This window comes from Salvelinus sp. IW2-2015, linkage group LG16, assembly GCF_002910315.2.
Source record: "Salvelinus sp. IW2-2015 linkage group LG16, ASM291031v2, whole genome shotgun sequence".
NCBI lineage: Eukaryota > Metazoa > Chordata > Actinopteri > Salmoniformes > Salmonidae > Salvelinus > Salvelinus sp. IW2-2015.
In genome coordinates this window covers 28,392,700-28,410,351 of record NC_036856.1, presented here as the reverse complement: position 1 = coordinate 28,410,351, position 17,652 = coordinate 28,392,700, and the positions used below count along the sequence as shown (strand labels likewise).

At 40.0% G+C, this 17,652-nt stretch overlaps 1 protein-coding gene across 3 annotated transcripts in view; it reads right to left on the bottom strand.

Moving 5' to 3' along the window:
• The window catches only part of LOC111975342 (volume-regulated anion channel subunit LRRC8C), a 45,925-nt gene extending 33,232 nt beyond the window's left edge, over window positions 1–12,693 (bottom strand). For 2 of the 3 annotated variants that reach the window (XM_024003572.3, XM_024003575.2), the window contains exon 1: window positions 12,485–12,692. The gene's annotated coding sequence lies outside the window, so the exon portion shown is untranslated. Of the gene's footprint in view, window positions 1–12,484 lie in introns of all 3 variants that reach the window. The other variant, XM_024003574.2, reaches the window with a different exon arrangement.
• Between the last annotated feature and the right edge of the window lie 4,959 nt (window positions 12,694–17,652).

Here is a 17,652-nt window from a genome sequence, read left to right as displayed (position 1 = left end):
TTTAAAGTTTTTTTTTTTTAAGTTCAGCACCTGGTTCGACCGTGATCTTGCAGAGTTACTCCACCTCAAGAATTGCATTTGGCGAAAGGCTCGGCAAACGCATACTCAGGCTGACTGGCTCTCGTTCAGACAATTGAGAAATAACTGCACTCAGGCTATCCAGAAAGCCAAAGTTATTTACTTTAAGGAGCAGTTCTCTCTTTGTGGGTCTAACCCCAAGAAGTTCTGGAAAGCAGTTAAAGACCTGGAGAATAAACCCTCTTCCGCACAGCTGCCCATGTCCCTTAATGTTGATGATGTGGTTGTTACTGACGAGAAGCACATGGCTGAGCACTTTAATCACCACTTCATTAAGTCAGGATTCCTATTTGCCATGCCTCCTTGCCCGTCCAACATTTCCTCATCTCCCACCCCTTCTAATGTGACTAGCCCTGACGCTTCTCCCGCTTTTTCCCCTGCCCACAACAAAGTTTATCCCTGCAGGTGGTCACTGAGTCCAATGTACTAAAGGAGCTCCTKAAACTTGACCCCCAAAAAACATCTGGATCAGATGGTTTAGACCCTTTCTTCTTTAAGGTTGCTGCCCCTATCATCGCCATGCCTATCTTCAACTTTTTAAACCTGTCTCTCCTTTCTGGGGAGGTTCCCATTGCTTGGAAGGCAGCCACAGTTCGTCCTTTATTTAAAGTGGGAGATTAAGCTGATCCTAACTGTTATAGGCCTTCTATTTGGCCCAGTTTATCAAAATTGTTGGAAAAACYTGTCAATAATCAACTGACTGGCTTTCTTGATGTCTATGTTATTCTCTCTGGTATGCAATCTGGTATCCGCTCAGGTTATGGATGTGTCACTGCAACCTTAAAGGTCCTCAATGACGTTACCATTGCCCTTGATTCTAATCAATGTTGTGCTGCTATTTTTACTCACTTGTCTATGGAGCTTCAGGAAACAAATATAAGCACTTTTTAATTCATGCTAAGACTCCATATGTTAGGGGGTTGAATTATATTTTGGGAATTTTTGCACTTTGAATGGTAGACCATTCCATTCTCGTGGGCCAGCTAAGGAGTATTGGTGTCTGAGGGGTCTTTGGCCTGGTTTGCTAACCATTTCTATCAAAGAGTGCAGTGTATAAAGTCAGAACATCTGCTGTCTCAGCCACTGCCTGTCGGCAAAGGGAGTACACCAAAGCTCAATCCTAGGCACCACACTCTTCTCAATTTACATCAACAACATAGCTCAGGCAGTAGGAAGCTCTCTCATCCATTTATATGCAGATGATAGTCTTATACTCAGCTGACTCCTCCCCAGATTTTGTGTTAAACTCTCTACAACAAAGCTTTCTTAGTGTTCAACAATCTTTCTCTACCCTTAATCTTGTTCTGAACACCTCCAAAACAAAGGTCATGTGGTTTGGTAAGAAGAATGCCCCTCTCCCCACAGATGTGATTAATACCTCTGAGGGTTTAGAGCTTGAGGTAGTCACCTCATACAAGTACTTGTGAGTATGGCTAGACGGTACACTCCTTCTCTCAGCACATATTAAAGCTGCAGGCTAAAGTTAAATCTAGACTTGGATTCCTCTATCGTAATCGTTCCTCTTTCACCCCAGCTGCCAAACTAACCCTAATTCAGATGACCATCCTACCCATGCTAGATTACGGAGACATCATTTTTAAGTAAAGGGTGAGGGTGCTCTCGAGCGGCTAAATGTTATTTACAATTCGGCCATCAGATTTTCCACCAACACTCCTTATAGGACACATCACTGCACTCTATACTCCTCTGTATACCCATTGCAAGACCCACTGGTTGATGCTTACTAATAAAACCCTCAAACCTTATCCTCCACATACAACACCTGTTCTGCCAGTCACATTCTGTTAAAGGTCCCCAAACACACACATCCCTGGTTCGCTCATCTTTTCAGTTCGCTGCAGCTTGCGACTGGAACGAGCTGCAACAAACACTCAAACTGGACAGTTTTATCTCAATCTCTTCATTCAAAGACTCAGCCATGGACACTCTTACTGACAGTTGTGGCTGCTTTGTATGATGTATTGCTGTCTCTACCTTCTTGCCCTTTGTGCTGTTATCTGTGCCCAATAATGCTTGTACCATGTTTTGCGCTGCTACCATGTTGTTCTGCTGCCATGTTGTGTTGTCATGTATTGCTGCCTTGCTATGTTGTTGTCTTAGCTCTATCTTTATGTAGTCTTGTGTTGTCTCTCTTGTCGTGATGTGTGTTTTGTCCTATATTTTAATTTTATTTATATACACTACCATTCAAAAGTTTGGGGTCACTTAGAAATGTCCTTGTTTTCGAAAGAAAAGCAAATTTTTTGTCCATTAAAATAACATCAAATTGATCAGAAATACTGTGTAGACATTGTTAATGTTGTAAATGATTATTATAGCTGGAAACGGCTGATCTTTATGGAATATCTACATATGTGTACAGAGGCCCATTATCAGCAACCATCACTCCTGTGTTCCAATGGCACGTTGTGTTAGCTAATCCAAGTTTCTCATTTTAAAAGGTTAATTGATCATTAGAAATTCCTTTTGCAATTATGTTAGCACAGCTGAAAACTGTTGTTCTGATTAAAGAAGCAATAAAACTGGCATTCTTTAGACTAGTTGAGTATCTGGAGCATCAGCACTTGTGGGTTCGATTACAGGCTCAAAATGGCCAGAAACAAAAAACGTTCTCCTGATACTCTTCAGTCTATTCTTGTTCTGAGAAATGACGGTGCGAGAAATTGCCACTAAACTGAAGATCTCATACAACGCTGTGTACTACTTCCTTCCACAGAACAGCGTAAACTGGCTCTAACCAGAATAGAAAGAGGAGTGGGAGGCCCCAGTGCACAACTGAGCAAGAGGACAATGAGGTATCTGTTTTTCTAAAAACCTGTTTTCACTTTGTCATTATGGGGTATTGTGTATAGATTGCTGAGGATTGTTTATTATTTAATCAATTTTAGAATAAGTCTGTAATGTAACAAAATGTGGAAAAAGTGAAGGGGTCTGAATATTTTCCGAAGGCTACTTATATATACATACACGTTTTTATTTTTCATTTTATTTAACCTTTATTTAACTAGGCAAGTCAGTTAAGAAGAAATTCTTATTTACAATGACTGCCTACCCCGGCCAAAGCCTCCCCTAACCCAAACGACGCTGGGCCAATTGTGAGCCGCCCTATGGGACACCAGATCATGGCCGGTTGTGATACAGTCCGGGATCGAACTCGAATCTGTAGTGACGCCTCTAGCACTGCGATGCAGTGCCTTAGACCGCTGCGCCACTCGGTCCCACTAATAGGTATGTTTCAAGTTTTATTATTCGTATGTAGATATGGTATACACTGTCCAATGAAATGCATACTTGCAGGTTCCTTCTTGACAATGCAACAACAGTAAGAAATAATAAACGATAAGAATACGAACATAAAGTAAATGGCTCAGTAGAATAGAATAAACATTTCACCCATACAGTCCCTTCAGAAAGTATTCATACACTTTGACTTATTCCACTTTTTGTTGGGTTAAAGCCTGAATTCAAAATTGATTAAATTGATTTTTCTCACCCATTTAAACATGTTTTTAGATTTTTTTTTGCTAATGTATTGAAAATGATATACAGAAATATCTAATTTACATAAGTATTCACACCCCTGAGTCAATACATGTTATGATCACATTTGGCAGTGATTACAGCTCTGAGTATTTCTGGGTAAGTCTCTAAGAGCTTTGCATACCGGGTTTGTACAACATTTGCACATTATTCTTTWAAAAATTCTTCAAGCTCTGTCAAGTTGGTTGTTCATCATTACTAGACAAGCATACCCATAACCTGAGGCAGCCACCACCATGCTTGAACATATGAGGAGTGGTACTCAGTGATGTGTTGTGTTGGATTTGCCCCAAACATAASACTTTTTATTCAGGACAAGTTTTAATTTAGTGCCTTATTGCAAACAGGATGCATGTTTTGGAATATGTTTTATTCATTACAGGCTTCCTTCTTTTCACTCTGTCATTTAGGTTAGTATTGTGTAGCAACTACAATGTTGTTGATCCATCCTGTTTTCTCCTATCACATGCATTAAACTTTGCAACTGTTTTAAAGTCACCGTTGGAGGCAACTCCGTTAGGAAGGACGCCGGCATCTTTGTAGTGACTGGGTTTACTGATACAACATCCAAAGTGTAATTAATAACTTCACCAGGCTCAAAGAGATATTTAATGTCACCTTTTTTTTACCCATCTACCAATAGGTGCCTTTCTTTGCGAGGCATTGGAAAACCTCCCTCGTCTTTGTGGTTGAATCTGTGTTTGAAATTCACTGCTCGACCGAGTGACTTCACAGATAATTGTATGTCTGTGGTACAGAGATAAGGTAGTTATTCAAAAATCATGTTAAACACTATTATTGCACACAGCGTGAGTCCATGTAACTTATTATGTGACTTGGTAAGCAACATATTTCTCCTCAACTTATTTAGGCTTGCCATAATGAAGGGGTTGAATACTTATTGACCCAAGACATTTCAGCTTTTCATTTATAATAATTTGTAAAAATCTCTAAAAACATAATTACACTTTGACATTATGTGGTATTGTGTAGGCCAGAGACATTAATCATTTTTAAATGCAGGCTGTAACACAACAAAATGTAGATAAAGTCAAAGGGTGTGAATACTTTCTGAAGGCACTTTAAGTATAATACAGGAATTTATAGTCCAATAGTCCAAATTGTGCAGTATTTAGCAAATATAATACGAGTCTGGTAGCAGAAGTTGTGATGTGTGTGTAGCATGAATGTATATAAACGTCCCTTTTTCAGGACCCTGTCTTTCAAAGATAATTCATAAAAATCCAAATAACTTCACAGATCTTCATTGTAAAGGGTTTAAACACTGTTTCCCATGCTTGTTCAATGAACCATAAACAATTAATGAACATGCACCTGTGGAATGGTCGTTAAGACACTAACAGCTTACAGACGGTAGGCAATTAAGGTCACAGTTATGAAAACTTAGGACACTAAAGAGGCCTTTCTACGGACTCTGAAAAACACCAAAAGAAAGATGCCCAGGGTCCCTACTCATCTGCGTGAACGTGCCTTAGGCATGCTGCGAGGAGGCATGAGGACTGCAGATGTGGCCTGGGCAATAAATTGCAATGTCCGTACTGTGAGACGCCTAAGATTGTCTCACAGTGAAAGAATTTGTGTAACAACACCTGCACAGGATTGGTACATCCGAACATCACACCTGCAGGACAGGTACAGGATGGCAACAACAACTTCCCGAGTTACACCAGGAACGCACAATCCCTCCATCAGTGCTCAGACTGTCCGCAATAGGCTGAGAGAGGCTGGACTGAGGGCTTGTAGGCCTGTTGTAAGGCAGGTCCTCACCAGTCACCCCCTGCACACCCACCATTGCTGGACAGGACTGGCAAACAGTGCTCTTCACTGATGAGTCGTGGTTTTGTCTCACCAGGGGTGATGGTCGCATGCGTGTTTATCGTCAAAGGAATGAGCGTTACACCGAGGGCCTGTACTCTGCAGCGGGATTGATTTGGAGGTGGAGGGTCCGTCATGGTCTGGGGCGGTGTGTCACAGCATCATCGGACTGAGCTTGTTGTCATTGCAGGCAATCTCAACGCTGTGTGTTACAGGGAAGACATCCTCCTCCCTCATGTGGTACTCTTCCTGCAGGCTCATCCTGACATGACCCTCCAGCATGACAATGCCACCAGCCATAGTGCTCGTTCTGTGCGTGATTTCCTGCAAGACAGTAATGTCAGTGTTCTGCCATGGCCAGCGAAGAACCCGGATCTCAATCCCATTGAGCACGTTTGGGACCTGTTGGATCGGAGGGTGAGGGCTAGGGCCATTCCCCCCAGAAATGTCCGGGAACTTGCAGGTGCCTTGGTGGAAGAGTGGGGTAATATCTCACAGCAAGAACTGGCAAATCTGGTGCAGTCCATGATGAGGAGATGCACTGCAGTACTTAGTATCTGGTGTAGCCACCAGCTGCATTGACTGTTACTTTTGATTTTGAACCCCCCTTTGTTCAGGGACACACTATTCCATTTCTGTTAGTCACATGTCTGTGGAACTTGTTCAGTTTGTCTCAGTTGTTGAATCTTGTTATGTTCATACAAATATTTACACATGTTGAGTTTGCTGAAAATAAACGCAATTGACAGTGAGAGGACGTTTCTTTTTTTGCTGAGTTTATATGTGTGTGTGTGTGTGTGGATGTCTGGGTGTTTCCATGAGAGTGCATGTGTGCTAAGATGCGGAGAAACAGAGCAGGTGGTCAGTTCAAGTGTTTGTGTATAGCTTGTAGGGCTGGGCAGTATACCGTTTTTTTGCGATATACCAGTATTGATGCATGGACTGGTTTGGGTTTTTACTTTACCTTCTATAACGTTATTTGAATGTTTGGTTTGTTAAATGTGATACACAGTGTCTAACGTCCATTTTTATAGTTTACCACATGCCACTTGTTAAATCCACTTCAATCAGTGTAGATGAAGGGTAGGAGACAGGTTAAAGAAGGATTTATAAAGCCTTCACACAATTGAGACATTAATTGTGTATGTGTGCCATTCAGAGGGTGACCGGCCAAGACAAAATATTTAAATGCCTTTGAACGGGGTATGGTAGTAGGTGCCAGGTGCACCGGTTTGTGTCAAGAACTGCAACGCTGCTGGGTTTTTCATGCTCAACAGTTTCCCGTGTGTATCAAGAAGTGTCCACCCCCCAAAGGATATCCAGCCAACTTGACACAACTGTTGGAAACATTGTAGTCAACATGGGCAAGCATCCCATTAATGTGTATATAGTCTTTAGCACTAAACAACTATCAAAACATGTCTCAAGAGAGCTACAGCAAAATATTTTAGTACTTCCAATAACACTAATATTTTAGCACTTTCAAGCCCAAAAAATGTGATTGTATGTGATTGTGATGTGATTGTGATTTTTGTTATAGATGTTTCTATAAGCCAAAGTATGAATTTTTCTGTTGTGGCGATTTAGAGCATCCAGACCAGGCCTCGTCTAAGGGATGGCGTACTCTGGAGATTCCTTCAATATTTTTGTAATTACAAGACTGCTCTGAAACAGAGACCTTGGTCTCAACATGACTCTGTTTTAAAATAAAGGTTCAATTAAAAACAGCTGCACTGTTTTAAATAGACCACCATGCCAGTAAAAAACAATACTCTTTAACCAGGGTTGGTCAGCATACAAGTTTGTCTGAAAGTCACAGACAGATTCTGAGCATTTCACTGTGGAGACTATACAGTACTACTAACATCTCTAATTGTACTTCACAGCATTGAGTATGTTTACATGCAGACTAATAAATAGATGTTAAACTGATTGTAGCAGTAGGCCCAGTATTGAAATAGTCATGTAAACACCTTTCCTTGCTTATCTTAATTGGCATAAGGTCAAAATCGAAGTAAGCATACGCCGATTAAAACATCTAGTTTTCTAAGCAATCTTTCAAATTATTAGGACATGTAAACAGCTTAATTGGCATTCCAGCTGTGTATTTGATCTACGCATATGCCAGCACCGTTAGCAAAGTCTCCCTTTTATGAGTGAAGTGATTTCGGAAAAACTGAAAGCATGCATCTTAGAAATAGTTTTCACATACAAACCTTATGTCCCAACTCAGAATCAAAAAGGTTTCGCAAAAATAACATGGTCACTGTGGTAGAATTGTTATTTTGATTACCAATTTTCTGCATTTATCAAAAGTCCCATCAGGTAGCCTGATTTTTATAATATGGATTATATTAATCTGACTATCCACAATAATCATATTATTATGTGTTTGCTCATTGTTTCTTTGAAGAGTTTATGAGTAAAAGGACCACCAAGTTAAGGAGTAAAAGGACGACCAACTTTACCCATTTCATGTAAAAAATGTAAAACTGCTATTGGGTAAAACTGTAGCTATTTGAATATAACGTTGAATCTCCCTTTCTCTTAAAATCAATGTATTAAGATGATTAGACGTTTATTTATTTTTTCACAGTTATTGTCCATGGACGGTTACACTATAATACGACAATTGTGCCAGCGCTAGATCCCACCCAGTCTCCAGTCAGTCCCCAGGATAACACATCCTGTTCAATATGGATTCATTAGTTATTCATTAGGACCAGGGAAAAACACTGTAGAAATTATTAGACTCTAGGGTCCCTTTGAGAGAATAGAGTGAACTTGTAACAATAGGTCTTAAATGTTAACAATAATGCAATAACGTCAGGCTTACGTAGGACAAATCCTTTAACAATAACTTGTACAATGGAAACCGGAAATATATTATAAGCTACAACTGGTAAATATTATTCAACCGCATAATGCAAACTGCTGAGCCTATTTTCTGATCTTAAAGCAGACTGTTAGATTGGTCTTTCCCAAAAAACAACAACCATAAACCATCCCCTCTGGACAGGATATTGACAAACAGTATAAGGCTATTCTATGGTGTGAATTCTCTGCCTCGTATAAATAGGCACTCATTCTACTAACCAGTTAATCATATACCCTGTGAAGCCATGGGGTGGAGAAGCAGAGGGGTAGGAAATGGGGAATAGGTGATATCATTATCCAAACTACAGTAATCTCCACCACTTTCATATTTCTACCCTTTAAACAAAATAATAAAGGCTAAGTGTGGGCAGTCAACTAATTGAGTTATGTGGTATATGCCTAACTCAATATCAGCAGTCTTTAGTAGCAGTACCAGAGTGCAGAAGGCTCAGGTTACATGGGCTATAGACAGGCGAAAGTAAAAAATCTTTATCTATTTCTCTTAAAATAACATGGTCGCTTTGGTAGAACGTTTATTTCTATTTCCCCATCAAGTAGCCTATTTCAGATGTGTCCATGTAAACAGGATTATTAGGTCAAATGCTGTTCTTGCAACGGATGTAAACATTTAAATCAAACTATCAAATTAATCTGACGATTCACAATTATCGTATTATTGTGTGCATGTAACTACTCATTCTAACAAAATGTAAACAACATGGACCTTTACAATCAACCATAATACAATAACAAAATGTGCCTTATGCCTAATTCACATTATATCTGAGCAGTCCGTTGCATGGTGCCGGATGGCATTCATTTCAAGGGGGACCGTCGCAATGGAGTCGTATCGCAATGTTGCAGTTGAAGGCTCTGTTGAGAAACGGATGCCGCATACATATCATTTTTTACAAACTTTGAGTCGTCTTTAGTGCAGCTAGAGTCGGTCAAAAGAACAGGAATTACCAAACCACAGAACAAGATGAAATGTGGTTTTCGGTGATGGCTTTATCGAATAAGTAGCAATGTGTAAACAATTACCCATTCCTATAAGTGAACACTATATTAATAGTAATGTCAAATAATACACTTTGGCTGTTAAGCAAATTACAGTGCATTCGGAAAGTATTCAGACCCCTTGACTTTTTCCACATTTTGATACGTTATAGCCTTATTCTAAAATGCTTATGAAAAAAATCATCATCATCAATCTACACACAATATCTCATAATGACAAAGCAAAAATAGGTTTTTAGAAATGTTACACATTTCATAAAAATTTAAAACTGAAATATCACATTTACCTAAGTATTCAGACTCTTGAAGCACCTTTGGCAGCGAGGACATTCAGAGACTTGTCCGAAGCCACTCCTGCATTGTCTTGGCTGTGTGCTTAGGGTCGTTGTCCTGTTGGAAGGTGAACCTTCGCCCCCAGTCTGAGGTCCTGAACTCTCTGGAGCAGGTTTTCATGTACTTGGCTCCGTTCATCTTTCCCTCAATCCTGACTAGTCTCCCAGTCCCTGCCCCTGAAAAACAACCCCACATCATGATTCTGCCAACACCATGCTTCACCATAGGGATGATGCCAGGTTTTCTCCAGATGTGAGGCTTGTCATTCAGGCCAAATAGTTCAATCTTGGTTTCATCAGACCAGAGAATCATGTTTCTCATGGTCTGAGAGTCCTTTAGGTGCCTTTTGGCAAACTCCAAGCGGGCTGTCATGTGCCTTATACTGAGGAGTGGCTTCGGTCTGGCCACTCTACCATAAAGGCCTAATTGGTGGAGTGCTGCAGAGATGGTTGTCCATCTGGAAGGTTCTCCCATCTCCACAGAGGAACTCTGGAGCTCTCTCAGAGTGACCATCAGGTTCTTGATCATTACCCTGACCACGGCTTGTGGTTCCAAACTTCTTCCATTTAAGAATGATGGAGGCCACTGTGTTCTTGGGGACCTTCAATGCTGCATTTTTGTGGTACTCTTCCCCAGATCTGTGCCTCGACACAATCCTGTCACGGAGCTTTACAGACAATTCCTTCGACCTCATGACTTGGTTTTTGTTCTGACATGCACTGTCAACTGTGGGACCTTATATAGACAGATGTGTGCCTTTCCAAATAATTTCCAATCAATTCAATTTACCACAGGTGGACTCCAATCAAGTTGTAGAAACATCTCAATGATGATCAATGGAAACAGGATGCACCTGAGCACAATTTCAAGTCTCATAGCAAAGGGTCTGAATACTTATGCAAATAAGCTTACTTTGTTTTTTATTTGTAATAAGTTTGCAAAACTTTCTACAAACCTGTTTTCGCTTTGTCATTATGGGGTATTGTGTGTGTAGGTTGTTTTTTTAAGGCTGAAACATAACAAAATATGGAAAAATACTTTCCGAATGCACTGTATATTATATGACTGTTGTCTGACGTTTTACTTTTTGGTAATGGTAATGACGTTTGTTTTTAATTATAATTATTAGGTGGCGGTCGCTAGCTACAGTATCTTCAACATAGCTTTTAAAGATTTTAGCTACCTAGCAGCTCTGTAGGCTAGTGTGACTTGGCAGAAAGTTAGAGAAAGAAGTTGAGGAAAAGTAACTAAGTGAAACATGTTTTATTATCACTTGAAACAATGTTTCTCCTGTCTTAAATGAAAAGGTTTAATTTTGCAATCTCCCAAAACAAATGTGATCACTGACGAGAGACTAGGCTCTCCTCCATCATGTTCTGCATTGTGAGGCTTAGTCCTGAGTGGCTCAGTTGATAGATCAGGGCACTTGCAATGCTACAATAACGAAAATGTATGCATTCACTACTGTGTGTTGCTCTGGATAAGAGTGTCTGCTAAATTACTAAAATGTCAATCTTATGCTCTCCGTAGCGGAAAAAGATTGAGTGGAGATGACGTACGGTGTAATGAAATAAGTCACAATGTGTACAGGGCTTGTCCCTAGTGATGTCCGTCCGACAGCCTTGGTTCTATAGTGGATGTCGATGGGTGTTTTCTAGGGCAGCTGTGTTCTTGTGGATCCGGGCTGCGTTCAGTACAAAAAAACTGAATGCAACGTTCAATTAAAACAGAAATAGTGCTGTTCTGAACGACCAGTTGAAAAATGGGGAGGGGTTGGGTTGGGTTGTGGGTTGGGGAACACTGTCAGAATGGGCATTGCCTTTTAAATACATCACTCATTGCTTCAAGCCACACCCCGCCACAAGAAAGGGAAAGGGGTACCTAGTCAGTTGCACAACGGAATGCATTCAATCGAAATGTGCCTTCCGCATTTAACCCAACCCTTCTAAATCAGAGAGGTGCGGGGGGCTGCCTTAATCGACGTCATCAGTGCCCTGGGAGCAGTTGTTGTTGGGGGTTGACTGCCTTGCTCAAGGGCAGAAAGGCAGACTTTTCCACCTTGCCGGCTCGGGGATTCGAACCAGTGTACCTTTCGGTTAATGGCCCAACAACCTAGGCCTACCGAAACCCGATTATGACAATACTTTTTGGGGGGTTCAAGGTTATTGTCAATAATTGTCGTTACACTATCATACGATAGTCTATAATATAAGATATACATTTAAAAAAAGAACATTCCCTCTAGACAGGATATCGACAAACTCAAGGCGTTAGTCATAGGCTATACAGTATAAGGCTAATCTATGGTGTGAATGATCTGCCTCGCATAATAAATAGGCACTCATACAGTTAACCAGGTATTCATATGGCCTGTGAAGCCATTTCACAACTACTTTTCTCCTATTTTCTTTTTGAGAAGAGGGGTAGAAGATGCGGGAATAGGTGATATAATTATCCAAACTTGAGAAATCCCCACCACTTTTCATATTTCTTGCCTTTAAACAAAAGAATAAAGCCTAGACAATGTGTGGGCATAAAACTAATTGAGATATGTGGCGTTTGCCTAACTCAATATTAACACTCTTCGGTAGCAGTGCCAGCTAGTGCAGGAGGCTCAGGTTACATGGGCTATAGACAGGCGAAAGTTAAAATGTTTATCTATATCGATGTGTAGGCTAATTTACAGTAAAACCCAAATACAGTCACAGATAATGTTACGAAATTTGCCCTATGTAAACAACATTGACCGTTACCATCAGTACAATAACAAAATATTACTTACCCCTGATGTTCGTCCGCCTATAGGTTCTGTTTTTTTTTGTGTAGCGGCAGCGATCATGTCATTGTGGACCAGTGCTGCGCTCAGTAGGCTACGAAACATCGGGGTGCAACGTTCAACTGAAACGGTGCTGTTCTGAATGACCAGTTGAAAAACGGGGAGGGGTTGGGGAACGCTTTCGGAATGGCTGCTTCCCTTAAAAACGTCACTAATTGCTTCAAGCCACACCCCGCCACACCCATCAAACCGAGCAAATGTAGGCCTGTCGAAAGTCTGTTCAAGAACGTTGAAGATCGTTTTTGGGAAACGTGTCTTCCATTATAAACAACCACGAAATATAGCAAACGTTTAATCTAACTGAACGCACCAGTGGTGTGACCTCCGCTTTTTGTGAGCTAGCTAGTTCAATGCTAACGGAAAGTTGATTGTGGGGTAGATTGTTGTATTATCTGGAAGACCATCTCAGATTTGTTCAAGAAAAGGAAGGACTACCCTTGATTGGTTCCAGTTAGTAGGATCAAAGCTTTGGCAATGAAGGAAGTGATGTCAATAGTCAAGGCTGTGCACAGACCTTTTGGGGGACATGTTCTCAAACAAAAAAAAGGTCACTCTTTGAGAAATTATTATTTTAAATTAATAGGGGAAAGCAGCATGAGTTAAGTATTTAGCAAAAACTATTTTGAACTGCAATAAATGCTGCACTTATTATTAACAATGACCCAACACAATTCCAGTCAAAATAAAATATTGTAAAAAATACTGTAGTCATCCGTTAAACACTGTAAAAATAGAAAGTCTTAAAACACCATGATTGTGATTTGAAATCATGAAAAGTAGGGACCCTAAACTGAGATCTTGGGAGGGTGTTTGAATGTAAACCCAATGTAAGTGGGATTACACACAGAATGTGTTTTAAAACAGAAATGCAGTACTCTGAAACACCAAAAGTGTTTTTAAGAAAGCTTTGTGAAAGCCCTTTTTGGAGTTTCATCGCATGTACAAGGAAGCATGAAAACACAAAAACTGTGTTTCTCATACAATCAAAATACAAATGGTTTATAGCCTAAATGTTGATTGATGATGAGGGTCTATGAAGAATATTTTTTTTGTAGAATACCACCTTTAATTATTTATGCTTTATTTTGACAGATCAGAAACAGGAGAGGCAGTAAGATGGTACATTTCATAAACATTTTACAACTCAACCACATAGCCACATTGTAAGAAATTATTCTGGGGTGAATTGAAACTGACCCCCCAAAAAATAAAACATACACTGAGTGTACAAAACATTAAGAACACCTTCCTAATATTAAGTTGCACCTCCTTTAGCCCTCAGAACAGCCTCAATTCTTCGGGGCATGGACTCTATAAGTTGTCAAAAGCGTTCCACAGGGATGCTGGCCCMTTTCGACTCCAATGCTTCCCACAGTTGTGTCAAGTAAATCTCGCTTAGGGCCCCGAAAAGGCCTAGAGCCGGTCCTGAAAACACATTATCTTCACACATAGACAGCTGCAACTCAATAATCAGCTAGGCCTATTGCCAAGCACGTTGCCCAAATTGCGGGCTTCCAAAATAGTCATAGGCCTACACACTTGTGATTTGAAACACGATTTTATAAACCTGTCAGCAACGGGTCTGGCTGAAATAGCCAAATCCACTAATTTGTAGGKGTGTCCACATACTTTTGTATAAATAGTGTATCTCTAGGAGCTGATCCGTTGCCATTATAGAGGAATAATTCTAATGCTAAGGTAAGATTTGAATGAGCAGCCCTGCCTTTCTTTCGATCCTATCAGTATCAACCCAATGTTGGGGAGTAAAACAGCCATCACTAACACAGAGAGGCTGCTGCCTACATACAGACTTGAAATGATTGGCCGCTTGAATAAATGGATCACTAGTCAATTTAATAATGTTTATATACCTTGCATTACTCATCTCATATGTACAGTTGAAGTCGGAAGTTTACATACACCTGAGCCAAATACATTTAAACTTCTTTTTTACAATTCCGGACATTTAATCCAAGTATAAATTCCATGTCTTAGGTCAGTTAGGATCACCACTTTATTTTAAGAATGTGAAATGTCTGATTAAAAGTAGAGATATTAATTTATTTCAGCTTTAATATCTTTCATCACATTCCCAGTGGGTCAGAAGTTTACATACACTCAATTAGTATTTTGTAGCATTGCCTTTAAATTGTTTAACTTGGATCAAATGTTTCAGGTATCCTTCCACAAGCTTCCCACAATAAGTTGGGTGAATTTTGGCCTATTCCTCTTGACAGAGCTGGTGTAACTGAGTCAAGTTTTGTAGGCCTCCTTGCTCGCACACGCTTTTTCAGTTCTGCCCACAAATTTTCTATAGGATTGAGGTCAGGGCTTTGTGATGGCCCCTCCAATACCTTGACATTACTGTCCTTAAGCCATTTTGCCACAACTTTGGAAGTATGCTTGGGGTCATTGTTCATTTGGAAGACCCATTTGCGACCAAGCTTTAACTTCCTGACTGATGTCTTGAGATGTTGCTTCAATATATCCACATAATTTTCCTCCCTCATGATGCCATCTATTTTGTGAAGTGCACCAGTCCCTCCTGCAGCAAAGCACCCCCACAACATGATGCTGCCACCCCCGTGCTTCACGGTTGGGATGGTGTTCTTCGGCTTGCAAGCATCCCATTTTTGCTCCAAACATAACGATGGTCATTTTGACCAAACAGTTCTATTTTTGTTTCATCAGACCAGAGGACATTTCTCCAAAAAGTATGATCTTTGTCCCCATGTGCAGTTGCAAACCATAGTCTGGCTTTTTTGGGGCGGTTTTGGAGCAGTGGCTTCTTCCTTGCTGAGCGGCCTTTTAGGTTATGTTGCTATAGGACTTGTTTGACTGTGGATAAAGATACTTTTGTACCTGTTTCCTCCAGCATCTTCACAAGGTCCTTTACTGTTGTTCTGGGATTGATTTACAACTACAAAAATGTACATCTACAAAACGCACCAAAGCACCAAAACGCACCAAAGTACGTTCATCTCTAGAAGACAGAACGTGTCTCCTTCCTGAGCGGTATGACGGCTGCGTGGTCCCATGGTGTTTATACTTGCATACTATTGTTTGTACAGATGAACGTGGTACCTTCAGGAAATTGCTCCCAAGGATGAACCAGACTTGTGGAGGTCTACACATTTTTTCTGAGGTCTTGGCTGATTTATTTTGATTTTCCCATGATGTCAAAGAAAGAGGCACTGAGTTTGAAGGTAGGTATTGAAATACATCCAAAGGTACACCTTCAATTAACTCAAATGATGTCAATTAGCCTATCAGAAGCTTCTAAATCCATGACATCATTTTCTGGAATGATCCAAGCTGTTTAAAGGCACAGTCATCKTAGTGTATGTAAAATTCTGACCCACTGGAATTGTGATACAGTGAAATAATCTGTCTGTAAACAATTGTTGGAAACATTACTTGTGTCATGCACAAAGTAGATGTCCTAACCGACTTGCGAAAACTATAGTTTGTTATCAAGACATTTGTGGAGTGGTTGAAAAACGAGTTTTAATAACTCCAACCTAAGTGTATGTAAACTTCCGACATCAACTGTATTTCAACTGTATTTTATACTATCTATTGCACGTTGCCTGTGTCGCTCTGTCATTGCTCATCCATATATTTAAATTTATATATTCTTATTCCATTTCTTTACTTAGATTTGTATGTATTAGGTAGGTAGTTGTTGTGGAATTGTTAGATTACTTGTTAGATATTGCTGCACTGTCGGAACTAGAAGCACAAGCATTTCGCTACTCTCGCAATAACATCTGCTAACCATGTGTATGTGACCAATAAAATCTGATTTGAGTAACTGATCACATGTAATCAGTTACATGTAATCTGATTACAAAAAAACTAACTTTATTCAGTTACGTTACCAGCAAAAATATTGCAATCAGATAACAGAAAAACTAGATGATTACTTCTCGGATTGCGAAAAAATACATTGACACCCCACTGGGCACACACTGGTTGAACCAATGTTGTTTTCACATCATTTCAATGAAGTTACATCGAACCAACGTGGAATAGACGTTGAATTGGCGTCTGTGTCCAGTGGGACCTTTCTGTTTTCTCTATGAAATTCAATTCAGCATTGTAAAAAGGTTCAAGTTTAAGGTTGTTCCAATCTTTTTAAATTCAGCACACAATGCAAATAGTCCGGGTAGCCATTTGATTACCTGTTCAGGAGTCTTAAGGCTTGGGGGTAAAAACTGAGAAGCCTTTTTGATGACCGAGTCTGCAGTAACATAGCAGGCATAGAAGAAAGCTGCAGCAAAATTGATACTGTGAGATTTCTAAACGTTTAAAACCATGACTAGAGAGACTGTCAACGAATACAGCAAAGAGGTGCGTTCATGTTTAAGTTCTTACTCAGCACTATCAACACTTTGTATTCAACACTTTTATAACCCATAAAATGCGCGTTCTTCCTATTTCCACTCAGCGCTACAACAAGCAGTGCAGCAGAAATGAATGAGTAGGAAAGTGTATCTATAGGTTTGCATTGTTGTTATTATTAGTGTTGTGGACATATTTGGTCAATCAAATTTCACAAATACCGGGTTCAATTAGACTTTTTATTAGTTCATAATAAAAGCTGAGCTGGATCATGAATACTGGCTTCCAGTCTTGGCACAAACTACTTACACATTTGTCTTCCTTATGTCATACTCATTGTAACTTCTCTTAATGGCTCATCACCTCTGGCATTTAGCAACCATTATCATATTGCCTTCATATTAGGACATGCAACCTGTAGAGTCACAGAAATAGTTTCATGCATGTAGGACCATAGCAACAGACCTTGGCACTCTACAGGATTAACCAATACATGACATCCTGCTGACTCCACTGAAAGGGGAACCCCTGTTCTGGAAAAGACCCAAGAGGTGTAACCATAGTTGGCCATTACAGTTACAAGAATAACCATGTGCATGTCTAACGGTGTCCAATGACCTAGAGCACATATAGAGTACTAATAAATAATTGCCACTTAAGTACTGAAAAATTCACAATATTAGCGGCTTGGGTCTTTTTTAATATCAAGGAATATTTCACTGTCTCTGTTCATAGGATTAAGAACGTGAATTTGTGCATGAGACAGAAAT